The 13,619-nt window shown below is 44.7% G+C and overlaps 1 protein-coding gene across 1 annotated transcript in view; it reads right to left on the reverse strand.

Moving 5' to 3' along the window:
- Window positions 1-13,619, reverse strand: part of LOC105684047 (protein EFR3 homolog cmp44E) — a 99,399-nt gene that overhangs the window by 23,674 nt on the left and 62,106 nt on the right. The gene's annotated exons all lie outside the window — the stretch shown is intronic.

Here is a 13,619-nt window from a genome sequence, read left to right on the forward strand (position 1 = left end):
AATTAAATTACCTTAAACGCTGTTAAAATCAGAAAAAGTGGCAAACTAATTACATTTTAAATTACTCCGTTCGATCGTATCTGTATATCTTCACATGTCCGTGCCGCGATATTTATAGTCCCTTCTCCATCCGGTTTCGATCGGCGTAAAAAGTGTCGAACGGTGGACACCATTCGCGATCGCCGGTCTGCGGAACTCGTACCGCTTTACGTAAGTGAAAAAACCGAGAAAAAAAAAAAACAAACCTCGACGAAAAAATACAAAACTATACCGAATGAATGAAACAAAGAAGAAAAAAAAAAGGAAAAAAATGGCGCAAAGTTACGTGAGCGGTTTCGAAACATGTTGATCGCCTCGGTAATCAATTGTGATGCATAGAATTTACATTTTCTTGCCGCAATGCAGACGCCGGGGACAAAGCAAGGCTATCATTTATTTGTCATGTATATAATACGTGTGATCGGTAGGTAGATCGTATAGGAAACCCACGTTGAACGGTGAGCGCCGAGAAATTAACTCAGGCTTCGTACCCGGTGCGGTACACTTGGCGAGATTTGGTTGTGGAAAGGAGAGGTCAAGGTCACCTCTCAAAGGTGAGTAAGTCCAAACGACCCGTGAGATTACGAGGCGCAGAGACGATACGAGGAGTCACGTTAAACTCGCTTTGAAAAAACTGTCCGAGTCCAGGGTGGTGAACTCTGCCCTTTACCTGGAAAGTTAATTAATTTATTACCGTTTATTTTATTCGATTTTTTCACCTTCTCCAACGGCGATTGTTGGATTAAAAAATTTTTCATTCGAGAAACGCACCGCGATTATGACCCCGGGCGAATCGTAATTACACGTTTTCATTTTTTTTCATATATCGTCAATTCAGCGAGACCGAACATCAACAACGTTCCTTCCTTATCGCAGTCAATCAACGTAGGTATAGGTATAGTAATACCTCGTACCGCGGGATTACTTCGGCCGCCGAACCCTCCGCTACTCCGTTCGAATTTCCAGTCTTTCCAGGTTTCGTTTATTCGAATCACCGCCGCGGCAGAAATTCGATTCGAAGCGTCGTCGGACCGATTAGGTAATCCGACGTTCCGAAAGATACGAGAACGTAGATATTCATTCACCTGTCGTATAACGCAGGTCGGGAATCGGTGCGGCGATACTACGGATTTATCTATAGCAATTGGTAAGTAAATCGAAGCGGAGAAGAGGCGCAAGATGTTGTTATTGGATTTAATCACGCGATGATCTCGACGGGTAATGAACACATGTGCGTGGAAACTCGGCTCCGCGGTCATGCGGTGCCCCGCCCACGTATGCACGGCCACTCCATTACCCCGGCCATACTCCGCCTGCCTCTTATACCGAGTAATCCGCATAAGTAGTAATAGAATCGCTGAACGGTATTCAAAATGAAGACAAGTACCCCGATTAAATTCCCCCCCCCCCCCCTCCTCCTATTCTCGACGAGGCGGCTTCGAAATAGTCGACGAGTTTCTCGTATACCCCGATGTTTATCGCCCCCCGGGTATACACGAATATCAAAGTACATACGAATGTACAATTAATTATGTCGCGGGGTAACGAAAGATGCCCCTTGAAACTTTACGAGTCGGCCCGGAGGCGCGGTTAACAACGCGCCCGTTACAACCGCGATCAGAGAAAATGAAATTTCTTCGTAAGACCCCACGCGCGGGCGATACGCGATCGTTTCGTCCCTCTCCTGACTTTTGAAATTCGCAACGCGCGTACGTACCCGACTTGTTTACGCATCCGGACGGTATTAACGTCGCCTCGTAATCTTGCGGGGGAAACGTATTAATTACTAATTACACTTATGAGTAACTATCTCCAATTTAGCAGCCGGGTGTAATGTTACCGCGAAAGTGGATGACGCGAAATCGGATTCTCATAAGAGTCGTTACATAACTCGGACGATGATATCACCCGTGGTATAATGTCCAGCAGGCATAACAGGCCCCTCTGCAAATCGCGTCTCGCGAATGGACAAAAATTTTTAAATTAACGACAACCCGGGTGACGTATATTTTTACGAAGTTATCGGCGTAACGAACGCGAGGCGGAGACGCGCCTCGAAGAAAAACACACCTCGACGACGAACAAGCTCGTCTATTACCCGTAATAGACCATGGCGATGGCCCGGAGGAGCTGAAAACTTTCGATTTTTACTGTAAATTATTACGAAAAACCAAGAATATAAATTAAATATGTATTTCGTTTAATCGTTGAGACACCGCAGCGGATCCGTACGTCGTTCAACTCCCACGCGCCATTAAATTCAGGTTGCCCGGAGCCCCGCAGACTGGGAGTCTGCGTCGGTCGGATCGGAAATCTCAACAGGAAGGGGATATCAAAGGCTAACAGTGCATCCGATTCGTTCACTACTAGACGCCGTAGGGCCCGAAGAAGAAGATTTCATCACATCTTCCTCCTCCTCTAACGTTCCCGCACACGCGTCAAGACGTTTAAATTTTAAGACACCGCGGGCTGCACCCGCGCGAGTCCTACCCGCGGATCGTTGATCGTCGCGCGTACACGTTTTGATGTGTATAATGAGAAAAAGGGGGCCGAGCTATTCACCTCGGCCGGGTCCGGTAAATGAATAATTAATCGTGGGCGTTCGAGTGTAATGTATAATTGATATTCCTCGAGTCGGCTCTCGAGTATTTATTAGGCCGTTGGACGAGGCCTAATGGGCTTTCCATTAGGCCTACCTCGTTCGCTCTTTATACGTAAAATTTGTCATCGGCGAAATGTGAGCGTTCCTCAGAGGCAGCGGATGCGACTCGTTTCGAAGATAACCTGCATTTTGTTCTCACCGGGGTCTCCGGTCCTCGCATACCATCGAAATAATTTCACCGCTCCGAAAATGGAAGCAGGAAGCTCGCGGTGCTCGAGTTTCTCGTCTTTCGACCTACGCGGTGTCCTTCAGCGACGACAGGGGCCGGCTACTCCGGAGAATCGCGTGGGTCGTCGCGATGCGGCGCGATCTCCGTACGTACGGAGTGCCGCAGGCGGAGGAGCGCGGTCCTGCGGGGACCCTTTTGCAGCTGTGTACCCCCGAGCAGCAGCAGCTTTTCTCTATAGCGAGATTATTAATATACCGCGCGTCTGGCTTTTCTAACCGCTCTCGGAGTCAGGAATTTACCTCGACTGGCTCACAATCGCCAGCTACCCCGTACCGCCTGATCCGATGTTCCATTCGGATGTAACTTCGTAACGTCTTCGAAGCTGACGATCTATGAAGCTGGCGGAGATCGCCCGGATCGGCGGATCGACGTTACGTAATGACAAATTTACCGCGTACGGACGGTACCCATCGGACGGGTCCTCCGGTTTTTTTTTTTTTTTTTTTTTTCGGCGCGGAAGAGTTCTCGCGGGATCGTAGAAGCGAATGAAAAAGAAAAACGCCCGAACGACGAGATTCGCGAGGAGTGGCGGGTGATCTGCGGCGTTGTCCTCGTTCGAGACGGATGATTTTTATCCTCATTTATACGGATAGGTGGAAAGGCTCCGTGAGGGATTCGTAACAGCGTTACCTCATCGACCGCTGTCTCCCCGCAGCTAGCCGCGCGATTCGCCGGCGCAACGCTATAAGGAAGTGATAATTAAGAAGAAAGTGTTCACGTACTCGCTCGCGTCTTCGTAGCGCCGCGGGGCCTCGGTTGACCGCCCGGTTAATTATTTCGTATTTCTTTCGCTGTGTGTGCGTTACGCGCGTTCTTCAGATCTTCGTTACGGACGTCGTCGTTTCGCGTTTAATCGACGATTTCACGTTTCGTATATTTTCGATATAATCCGAGTCCTTTATTCGATTTCGGATTATCAACGCGATACTTTAATGAACGCTTATACCGCTTCGTGGATTTGTTTCCGTAGCAGTTACGATACCTCGGTACGTCACGTCGACGAATGGCTTATTTCCGCACTGGGATCTCCGAATGAAATGGATATACGAGACGAAAGTTTCGATGTCTCGCTATTCCGGACGTCAAATTTTATCGATAGAAATATTTCAGCGCGGTCACGAGTCGTTAGAGGAGCAGTTCTCGGTGTACGATATACGCGGCGGATCCTCGGCGACTTTGCACCTTGGCAGAGATTATATCCGATATGGATCGCGATCTAGATTCGAGTGGTGACACACGAGACCACCGGTTCTCCATTGTTCGATCACGTGGAAGTATAAATCGAGAAAACAGAGAAGCTGGAGCTGCGAAGCTGGGAGGGGAAAACTTGTTGTTCCAGTTCCGTAGCCGGCGGTTCGTAAAACAGCTGATCTATCCTCTGGAAATTATCCCGTACCCTGCGGCGTTCCGTATCGACGATATATATTTCTTTCGTCCCCGCGCTGCGTTTTCCCGCGCGGGTAGCGGTGACGTTTTCCGGGCCCGACTGATTCGGAAAAACGAGCCGGCCTGGCTGAGACGGGTTTCTGTATAGGTCACTGTCGTCCGATGGGAACGACCGTCGGACGCAATTTATCAGAGACACTCGAACCAAGTAGGAGAATCACCCATTCCTCATCTGGAGGAAACCTTCATTTCATGGTACTCAAGCGCTCGTTTCTAATTCCGACGAATCGCGCATCCCACGGTGCGAGATGATGTTCGACTGGTTCAATCCCGGCGCAACGGAAGGTGAAATAATGTCGGAGTTCGAAAAAAAGATAGCGTAAAATGGAAAGATGAAAAAGCGACAAGGTTGGGAAATTTTTTTCTATTTTTTTTTTTTTTCGAGTTAATCGAGTAACGTATATTCCCTGAAAATATAGTGTACACGAGTCAATCTGAAATAATAAATTTAAAAAATTTCATCGGACGTCTACTCGAATTACCGATTGAATTATTATTTCTTGCGGTCTCTCGGATATACGACAATCCTTGTTGACTTGTAACCAATGCATCATCCATCGCGGAGTAACTGCAGCGCTCTGGCGAACTTTCTAGCGAATCGTAGTTATACCCACATCGTGAAAATTGCCTGGCTTATGGATTATTACATGCAATTTTCGATGTAATCATTATTAAAATCGTTTATATTCATACGCGGAGAATCGATTGCATTACCGCTTTCTCTTTTCATTTCTGTATTTAAGGTTTGATTGACGTGATCCTCTACGTTTTCTAGACGCATACCTACGCGTCGTGCATCAAGGTCGGATTGAAATCTCGTTAATTTCCTCACGAGATAAGGCTTGGGAACGAAGGAAAAACATTATGCTTGTGCAGCACTGAAGAAAATAATAAAAAGGAAATACCTTTAGAACCGAATAATTCTATTATTTCAATACATACCTACGTTGATTCAATTGGAAAATTCAGATTATCGCAAAAATCCTAGGGGGTGTATTTACTTTGGATTTTTTTCGATTTTTGGGTCCAAGATGAACTATTTTTTTTATGTGCTATTCTCATGTATTTGATTCTCAGGAATCCGAATTCACAAGCTAAATTAATCTATCTATAAAATTTGAAAAGTTATCGCCATTTTATCGATCAAAAAAGTGAAAAATCAAGGATATCTCGATGGGAAAAATTCGTAGCTCAATTTATTCAACGGATTCGTGTTCCTGGGGTCAAAGTAAGTAAGAAAAATGCCCTGCAATCGATTTTAAAAATACTTCATCTTCGGCTCAAAAATCGACACTTTTTTTAGTAGGTTTTTCTTTGGTATTTCATGTATTTCTTGTTCAGAAACACGAATTTCTCGACTAAAATAAGCTACGACTGAAAGCAATCGCAATGCCTCAATTTTTTCGCTCGGAAAAGCGAAAAATTGGAGATGACTCGATCATTTCGATCGATGGATCAATTCATCGAGTCGTGTCGAGAAAACAAAGTTTTGTTTCGCAGTATTTTAAGATCATCTCATTTTCTCACATCCAAAGTATACGGGCGAGTCAATCACGTCGGCTGTCAACTTCGGACGACACGTAACAAGTCAGTATATGTATATTAATTTGCGAATGCCAATTACAAGTTTTTTAACAAACTCATTCCTCACTCTGCGTGTAGATACGGGCATTATAATTTAGAAAGTATCTCTTTTCAGCGTCAAACGAAACTCGATGTGCAATTTTAATATATAATTAACACCGTTGACCTTGCTTTCCAAATATGGACATATCAATTTGCAATTCTAAAAGTTGTGGGACCAAAAAATTGTTCAAAAAAGGGGACTAATCGCGAACAGGTCATTCGCTTGACCTCGTAATAATCGACACACGAGCATTACTGCGCGATACCATCGATACCGTTGACCTGATTTTTTATTCGATGCAGAACCGTGTAAAGTATACATATGTATACGTATATGTAAGTACATAACATATTCATATAATGGGATAGAAATTTTCCGAAGATTTTCTACACTGCGAGTAAATTCTGGAATCGAAAAGCGACGGTAGGTCACATATTTCATACGTATACGCATGTACAGTTTATGTATGAGCAAGTACATACTTGTACATTACACCGGAAGTAAGCGATCCACGAAGAGTAGGTGAGACAGCAAACCGTCGACCAGGAAATATTATTTTGACGCAGGATCCGTTCGCGAAACGTAAAATTAGGTAAACTTTTTTACGCGAATATACTGATTGTGAATGAGTGTCTACATAAATGGAAAAACCCAGGTTACTTCCGTGGATAGTAAGACACACGATTCACGAATGTATGCGCATATTTAAAATCGAGCAATTTCTACTTCTACGAAAGTAGTTTTTACGGTTTTCTTTCGTCCCATCGATTTCCGGTAGTTCGTCAGTTTTCTTGGACCATATCCACCTCTGCGATCGCGTACGTTCGTACGATGATTTTTACGAAAGTACGATCTTACAGGTCCTCCGTAAGACGTTCGCGGTTTTGTACCGTTATTCCAATTATTGGTCGCCGATTCAATTACATCGGCAAAATTTTTATATCGAAATCTCTCGCCAATGAGGTCTTTGAACTCCGAAGGAGTTCTAATTAAACGATCTTTTGTCATTCAAATTCGCGTCGTACGTACCCGCCCGTATGTAATATTATATTTCTACGGTGCGTTGACATTTGGCAGTCGTCGTTTGCGGGGACCGCGCCTCCTCGTCACTCTGCAGCGTATTCACTGGGCGAACAGTGGCAAAAATCGGTACCGCTATACCGAGCCATTCGCAATTAACATAAGTCCTACCTGGAGAGTCCGCGAAAATATTGTATACATTTTTACATGTCCCTCTATGAAAATAAAAAAATCTTGTACCAAATACAAATGCAAGGGAGGAGATTTTTAATATTCAGATTACACAACAATATTTCAAGTTTCTTCGTTTCTCAGTTCGTAAATCATTGTCCTGAGTATAAAATCAAAAAATGACATGCTCTTTTTTTGACTTGAAATTGAAGTTGAGTAAAAAACAATCACAATCGACAATTTTTAGATGTTTCCTAATGATTACTCGATCGATTGCTTTAATGTGCTTTTCTTACGTATTTTGATCTCAGGAATCCGATTCTGGAAAAAAAATTGATCCATCTATAAAATTGAGCGAGTTATCGCCATTTTATCGCTTTTTTTACCATAAATTTGAGGATATGTCTGCTCCGAATATTCGAATTTTTTGGTCTACGAGCAAACCCGAGCTACGCTGGAATCAGCGCAGCCAGCAGCGTAGCGCTTTGTTGTGAGACGTCACCTTTGGGGCTGAGCAGAGGTCAGGCCCCACAACAAACCACGCGCCCGTGGCTACCTGACTCCAGCAAAGCTTGGACTCCCTCGTAGACCGAGAAATTCGAATATTTCGACCCATGCATGGATTGCGATGAATCAAAGTGGGTCTACGACTAAAACCAATCGATATGTCTTATAATTTTTCTGCTCCCACCAGCGAATAATTGATGATTACTTGGATCGATTGCATGAATGGATGATTTCGGCTTTCAGATTTGTATTCCTGAGCTGATTATACGTGAGATTACCCTTGAAAAGCCAAAAAAAAAGATCGATTTTTGGGCCAAAAGTAAAGTAGTTTAAAAATTGATTGTATTACACTTTTCTTACGTATTTTGACCTCGGGAATTCGAATCTGAAAGAAAAATTGACCTATCTCTGAAAATGGCCGAGTTATCGCCAATTTTCAGCTTTTTGGGGTCAAAAATAAAACATTTATTTTTTAGTCTATATTAATGTAATTTGAGCTCAGGAATCCGAATCCGAAAGAAAAATTGATCTATCTGCAAAAATGACCGAGTTATCCCCATTTTTTCGCGATTTTTGGCATAAATTTGAGGATATCTCGAAGGGAAAAAATCGTAGCTCAATTTGGACAACGGATTCGTGTTCCTGAGGTCAAAATACATAAGAAAAGTGCCATACGATCGATTTTAAAAAATAAAAATTTTTGGCCAAAATTTGAAAAAATCGTAAGGGGTACCCCTTGAAAAATTTCAAATTTTGGTCGAAAATTTTTATTTTTTAAAATTGATCGTATGGCACTATTCTTATGTATTTTGACCTCAGGAACACGAATCCGTTGTCCAAATTGAGCTACGATTTTTTCCCTTCGAGATATCCTCAAATTTATGCCAAAAATCGCGAAAAAATGGGGATAACTCGGTCATTCTTGCAGATAGATCATTTTTTCTTCCAGATTCGTATTTCTGAGCTCAAATTACATTAATATAGACTAAAAAATAAATTTTTTATTCTTGACCCCAAAGAGCTGAAAATTGGCGATAACTCGCTCAATTTTAGAGATAGATGAATTTTTCTTTCAGATTCGGATTTCTGGGGTCGAAATACGTAAGAAAAGCATAATTAACCCAATTTAAAAAAATGATTCATTTTTTCTGCAGTCTAACGATCGCTGCGAAGTTCTTTTTGTCAAATTGTCCAGACACTGCAGGACGGGGAGGTTCGTCCAAAAATAGACAGGCATACGTTCACACGCAGCGCAACGTCAGCGAATTCGCAGGGTGAAAGAACTTGCGCTGATCGATTAATCGCCAAAAGCTCAATTCGCTCTCTAATAATTCGACGACGTGGGTTGACATGGGCGGTTTCGTCGGATCTCAAATTTTTCGACAGTAGGGCGTGACTGATTTCTATTTACAATTAGACGAAGATCTGCATTCAGATAAATCCAAGTCATACGGGTGTACCTGTACCTATATACCTGTTATACATTCGAGTATCCATTCAACCGATATACTTATAAATATTATTTCGCGTAGGATTACACCAGGGCGCGTGGGCCCCCATGGATGATTTGTACCTGACAGGTTACCGATAAAACTGTTAGAAATCGCGCGACGAAATTACATGCGAAAAATACCCTGGCGTCAGAAGATATCGCGCGGCGGTGGGGTGGGAGAACTTTTTGTTCGGCTGTCACCGATTCACTCGACTATAATTGCGAATAGATTTCAGCGATACCTAGTCGCATTGTATATGACGTACGGTAGTAGCTTTCTAACAGAGACGACGAAAGCCTATCGGTACACGTTTGCGAGGGACGAGGGGGCGACGTCCATAACGGGCGGAATACCTCGGGTTGAGGTCGTCAGTAGGCCGTTAGAATTACGTCACAAACAGCGAACCTTTCTCACCTGTCCGCTTCCCGCACTTTGTCGTACAGTCCGGTGGATATAGTATACATGCCGCGACACAGTCATGAATAAATATCGGTTCCGAAAAATTTTCATCCCTCGTAGCGACGCCACGAACGCTAGTTCGATTTTTCGTTACAAGATCGGGAGGTTTTCTGCCAGTTTTTACAATCGTACGAACTGATTTCCGCACGTCTAGAGTTGGTGATTATGTTTTTTTTTTTTGAGGCGAACATCTGGTTGGAACGAAACTTGGATGCAGATTCAGTCGCGGCGATTTTAAAGGAATTCGCGAGTAGGCGATGCAATAATTTGGCCTGGTAAATGTGGGCGGCGAGAGGCATAAAACTTTTCGCAAAACTTATAATAATAGGTTCGATTGACTATCGTTACCGTTACGACAAGTGGGTAGTCTGTACGGCTAACCGAGAGTTTATCTCCGCGGATGGCGGTGGTCCGGGATCTCCTGTACACGTAACGGCCCACGCTATCGCCCGCAAAAATCCGAGTCAATAAATAGCCCCGAGGACCCGTTCCCCCGATTTCGATCTCGCGAATAGGGTCATCCGAGTCATAGGGGTTTTAAGGATAAAACTACCATTAATTCGAACGTCGGCAATTTCGTATTGCGGGACTACCGACCACGCGGTAGATCAAACGGCGAAATTTCGTCACGGGGGGTCGGAATATCCTCTACGACGCGAACGTATGCCTATTTATAAATTAATTGGGATCACCTACGCCGGATCGAGTGATTCGTGATCAATCGTGAGCCAAAATATCCTCCGGATACATCCGAAGATCCGTCCACCTCTGGCGTTCACTTTGTGCGTGATGATATTCCATTTATCTTTCGGTAAAGTAGACCAAATCGCTTCTGAGGTTCCAAATTATCGATGGTTCGATATCGGTCGGATTGCAAGTGGGTAGAAAAATATGTTTTGAAGTTACCCGGCGTTAAACGTATGTAACATTCGTAAAACCTACCGTCAAACGCTGGTGCACATAATTACGTAGGTGTACGACATCTGCATCCTGATTCTACGCCATCGGGCGCTTGGCAACATCCCGGGTCCCTTGCCAACCTACATTTCTACCTATAAAAATGAGCAATCGCTGATTCGACGTTGAAATTATTTACGCGGAAAGGATAATCGACTGCAATTTTCCTGGTTCGAAATTTAACTTCATCTACGATTATCGTGGATCACTTAATTTATAGAGCGTTCTGTGGTCACGAAGTCGAAATTTTTAGAGCGCTTGGCGCTTCCGCATTTTTTTTTGTTTTTGTTTTCCGCTTTTTAGACACGATTTCTTTCGCGACGAAACGTCACTTCACCGAGTCGTATTTCTACAGTTCGTTCAACACCCACACGTGACCCATCATCGTAAGCGCTCATACGCGAGTCGCGTGCGTTATTACACTTGTGAGTAATGGACGCCATCTATTCGCCTAACGTCCTTTTAGCCGTTTCGATGTACTCGTGCATGAATCCATTCGAAGAGGGTAAGCGAAGACGACTGATATTTACACACATGAGACGCGGTCCAGACGTTGGGAGCGACTACCGAATCTCCATAATTTTATATCGCACCAAGTCCGATCCAGGGAGTTGAGACTACGCTGCTTCTCCTAGACTCCGATCGTAACGTGGATGACACAGGGTGTGGCTGTGGCGAATGCGATCTACGTCCTCGTCTTCGCTAGTCGCGAATAAAATTCAGAGGGAATAATCGCTGCGTTGGTACGGAACGTGGTTTTTTTTTTAATCGCAACGTAAAATTCGAGCAATGAAATCGAGGAGGTGTAAAATCGTTTTGTCGGTCGAGTCTCTCCGGCACGGATAGAGTCTTCGGTATTATACGGGGTCGGAAAAGAGAGGAAAAAAAAAGAAACAAAAAAATAGCAACAAAAAAAAAGAAGAAGAAAAACGTTATAATCCAAGACATCTGGTTTCATCCGCGGTCTCACTACGTACCCGGAGTGTAGCGTAATTCTAATAAATTGGTTTTCTTTTCATTACAGCTGGCCGGCCGGGACGACCGGTGAGGTCGTCCATAGGGGAATCCATTTAATTTGTCGGGAGATCGCGTAAATCACTTTCGTTATTTTATTTGAAACACAGACGCGGATGCCTGAGAGCGCAAATGACAAATGACAAACGAGGAGTGGTTTGTGTCGCGTCAGTACTTTGTTCGCTCGATTCAACCGCACCGACGATTACAACCGTGGAAACAGCCTCGCCTCCGGCGAATTTTATTCCTCTGATTTTTTTTTTTTTGTCGCATGAAAATTCGCATTCCGAACAAGTTGAACGTTGAACGCGATCGGCGTGGGACGAAAATTTCTAAAATTAGGCAATACGCGAAACGTATCGGCGGCACGAGGGATGCAGAGAGAGACGCTGCGGAGGAGCGGATTTTGATCTTCGAAAGAGATAAATCGTATCGTGACTTCACGCGTGATGTCGTGTGAACTTTCACTTCCGCCAAAAATGGAAAGGTCATCGCAGGGGTCTGCATTTTGGTCAGATGTAAGTTTCGTAACGGATCCTGTTTCTATCAATCGTGCGAACGGGCGGTGTGCTGCAGCCTACATGTACTCTTATACGCACGGCTCGCTACCTACGTAACGATCGTTTACGTTCTTGGGCAGTTCCATCTTGGGCAGCGGCGGTAATTAAAAAATCGAATTCACAAAGAAACGACGACGACGACGACGACGACGACGATAATCGTAGATAAAATTCTCTCCTCTTTCGATCGACGCTCCAAGATTTTCACCTCCAGCGTCCGATTCGTTATTCGCGTACGTTACAGACTCACGAGGTATTTTGCACGCGAGTGTAACTGAGATTGTTGCAAGAAAATGATATATGTGCATTTTTTTCCACCTCCCATTCGATGGTACGGTGTACTAATTGTGAGCATCACGGGATGTTGTACTTGGATTAATAGTCTTTCGGAACGGTAGATTACACTCGGTATACCGATCCAGCTTCTACGAGGCGCGTGTATAATACGTACACGTACACGTACACGTACGTACGTACGTATGGGTCGTGTACTCGCGGCAGGGGCAATAAGATAAAATAACGTTAAAGGGTTAAAAAAAGGATGAGAAAAGTACGAGAGAAAATTGGCAGCGTTTGGTGGAACCTTTTTTCCTTTGATCGCACCGGCGCGAGGCGGCGGGGTCGGTATAACGCGGCGGCGTGCCGCGGCGATCCCCGTGGAACGGAAATGTGGAACACGGGAATGCATGCGATTGCAATTGCCGAGAGGTTCCCGATGGCGGGGGCAACCTGCTCCCCCCCCACTATCAACTGATCCCCGACGCAGCATCCCACGTAGGGACAACCGCAGCGTTGATCCGCCGTGTATCTCCATGCGTTACCTCGGATCCCCTCGGCTCCGTGTTGAGGTGTGTGTGTGTACACACGCACGCTATCCGTGTACACCTCTTTGCGCGCACACACCTCTCCTTTCTACATTGCGCATTGTGCCTACGCGGAGTAAAATCCGAGGCAAGATTGGCGTAGGGAACTCGGTAGAGGTGGCACCGGTTACCTCGGTAGAAGGGTGTTCCTCGATCGGCGGTTACCCCGCTGTCAGTACCACTCGAGAGCACAGCAGATCGCAATAGCCTTTTAAATTCAGAGACACGGTTCTTCGTCCGGCTGCGAAGATCGTCGCTCTCGCATTACTGAGGCGTTGATGTTGCGCGTCTATGCGGAGACACCGAAATAAATTGTAGGTGTAACGAGATCGGAGAATGACGACGTATCGCTATGAAGTCCGATCGGCTGACGAACGTCGTCGCCACTCTGTTTTCGTATAAGATGTTTGTAACCGGCGTCGATGAGCGACACACGTTCGAATAGCGGGGGTAACAATATACACGTACAGGTCGTTGCCACGCCATTCACTTTTCACGCTTAATTTATTCACAAACTTGATATTGCGAGTGCGGGTCATCGGCGGAGCACATGTCTAAAAATGGGATGGAAC

Source organism: Athalia rosae, chromosome 2 (genome assembly GCF_917208135.1).
Source record: "Athalia rosae chromosome 2, iyAthRosa1.1, whole genome shotgun sequence".
NCBI lineage: Eukaryota > Metazoa > Arthropoda > Insecta > Hymenoptera > Athaliidae > Athalia > Athalia rosae.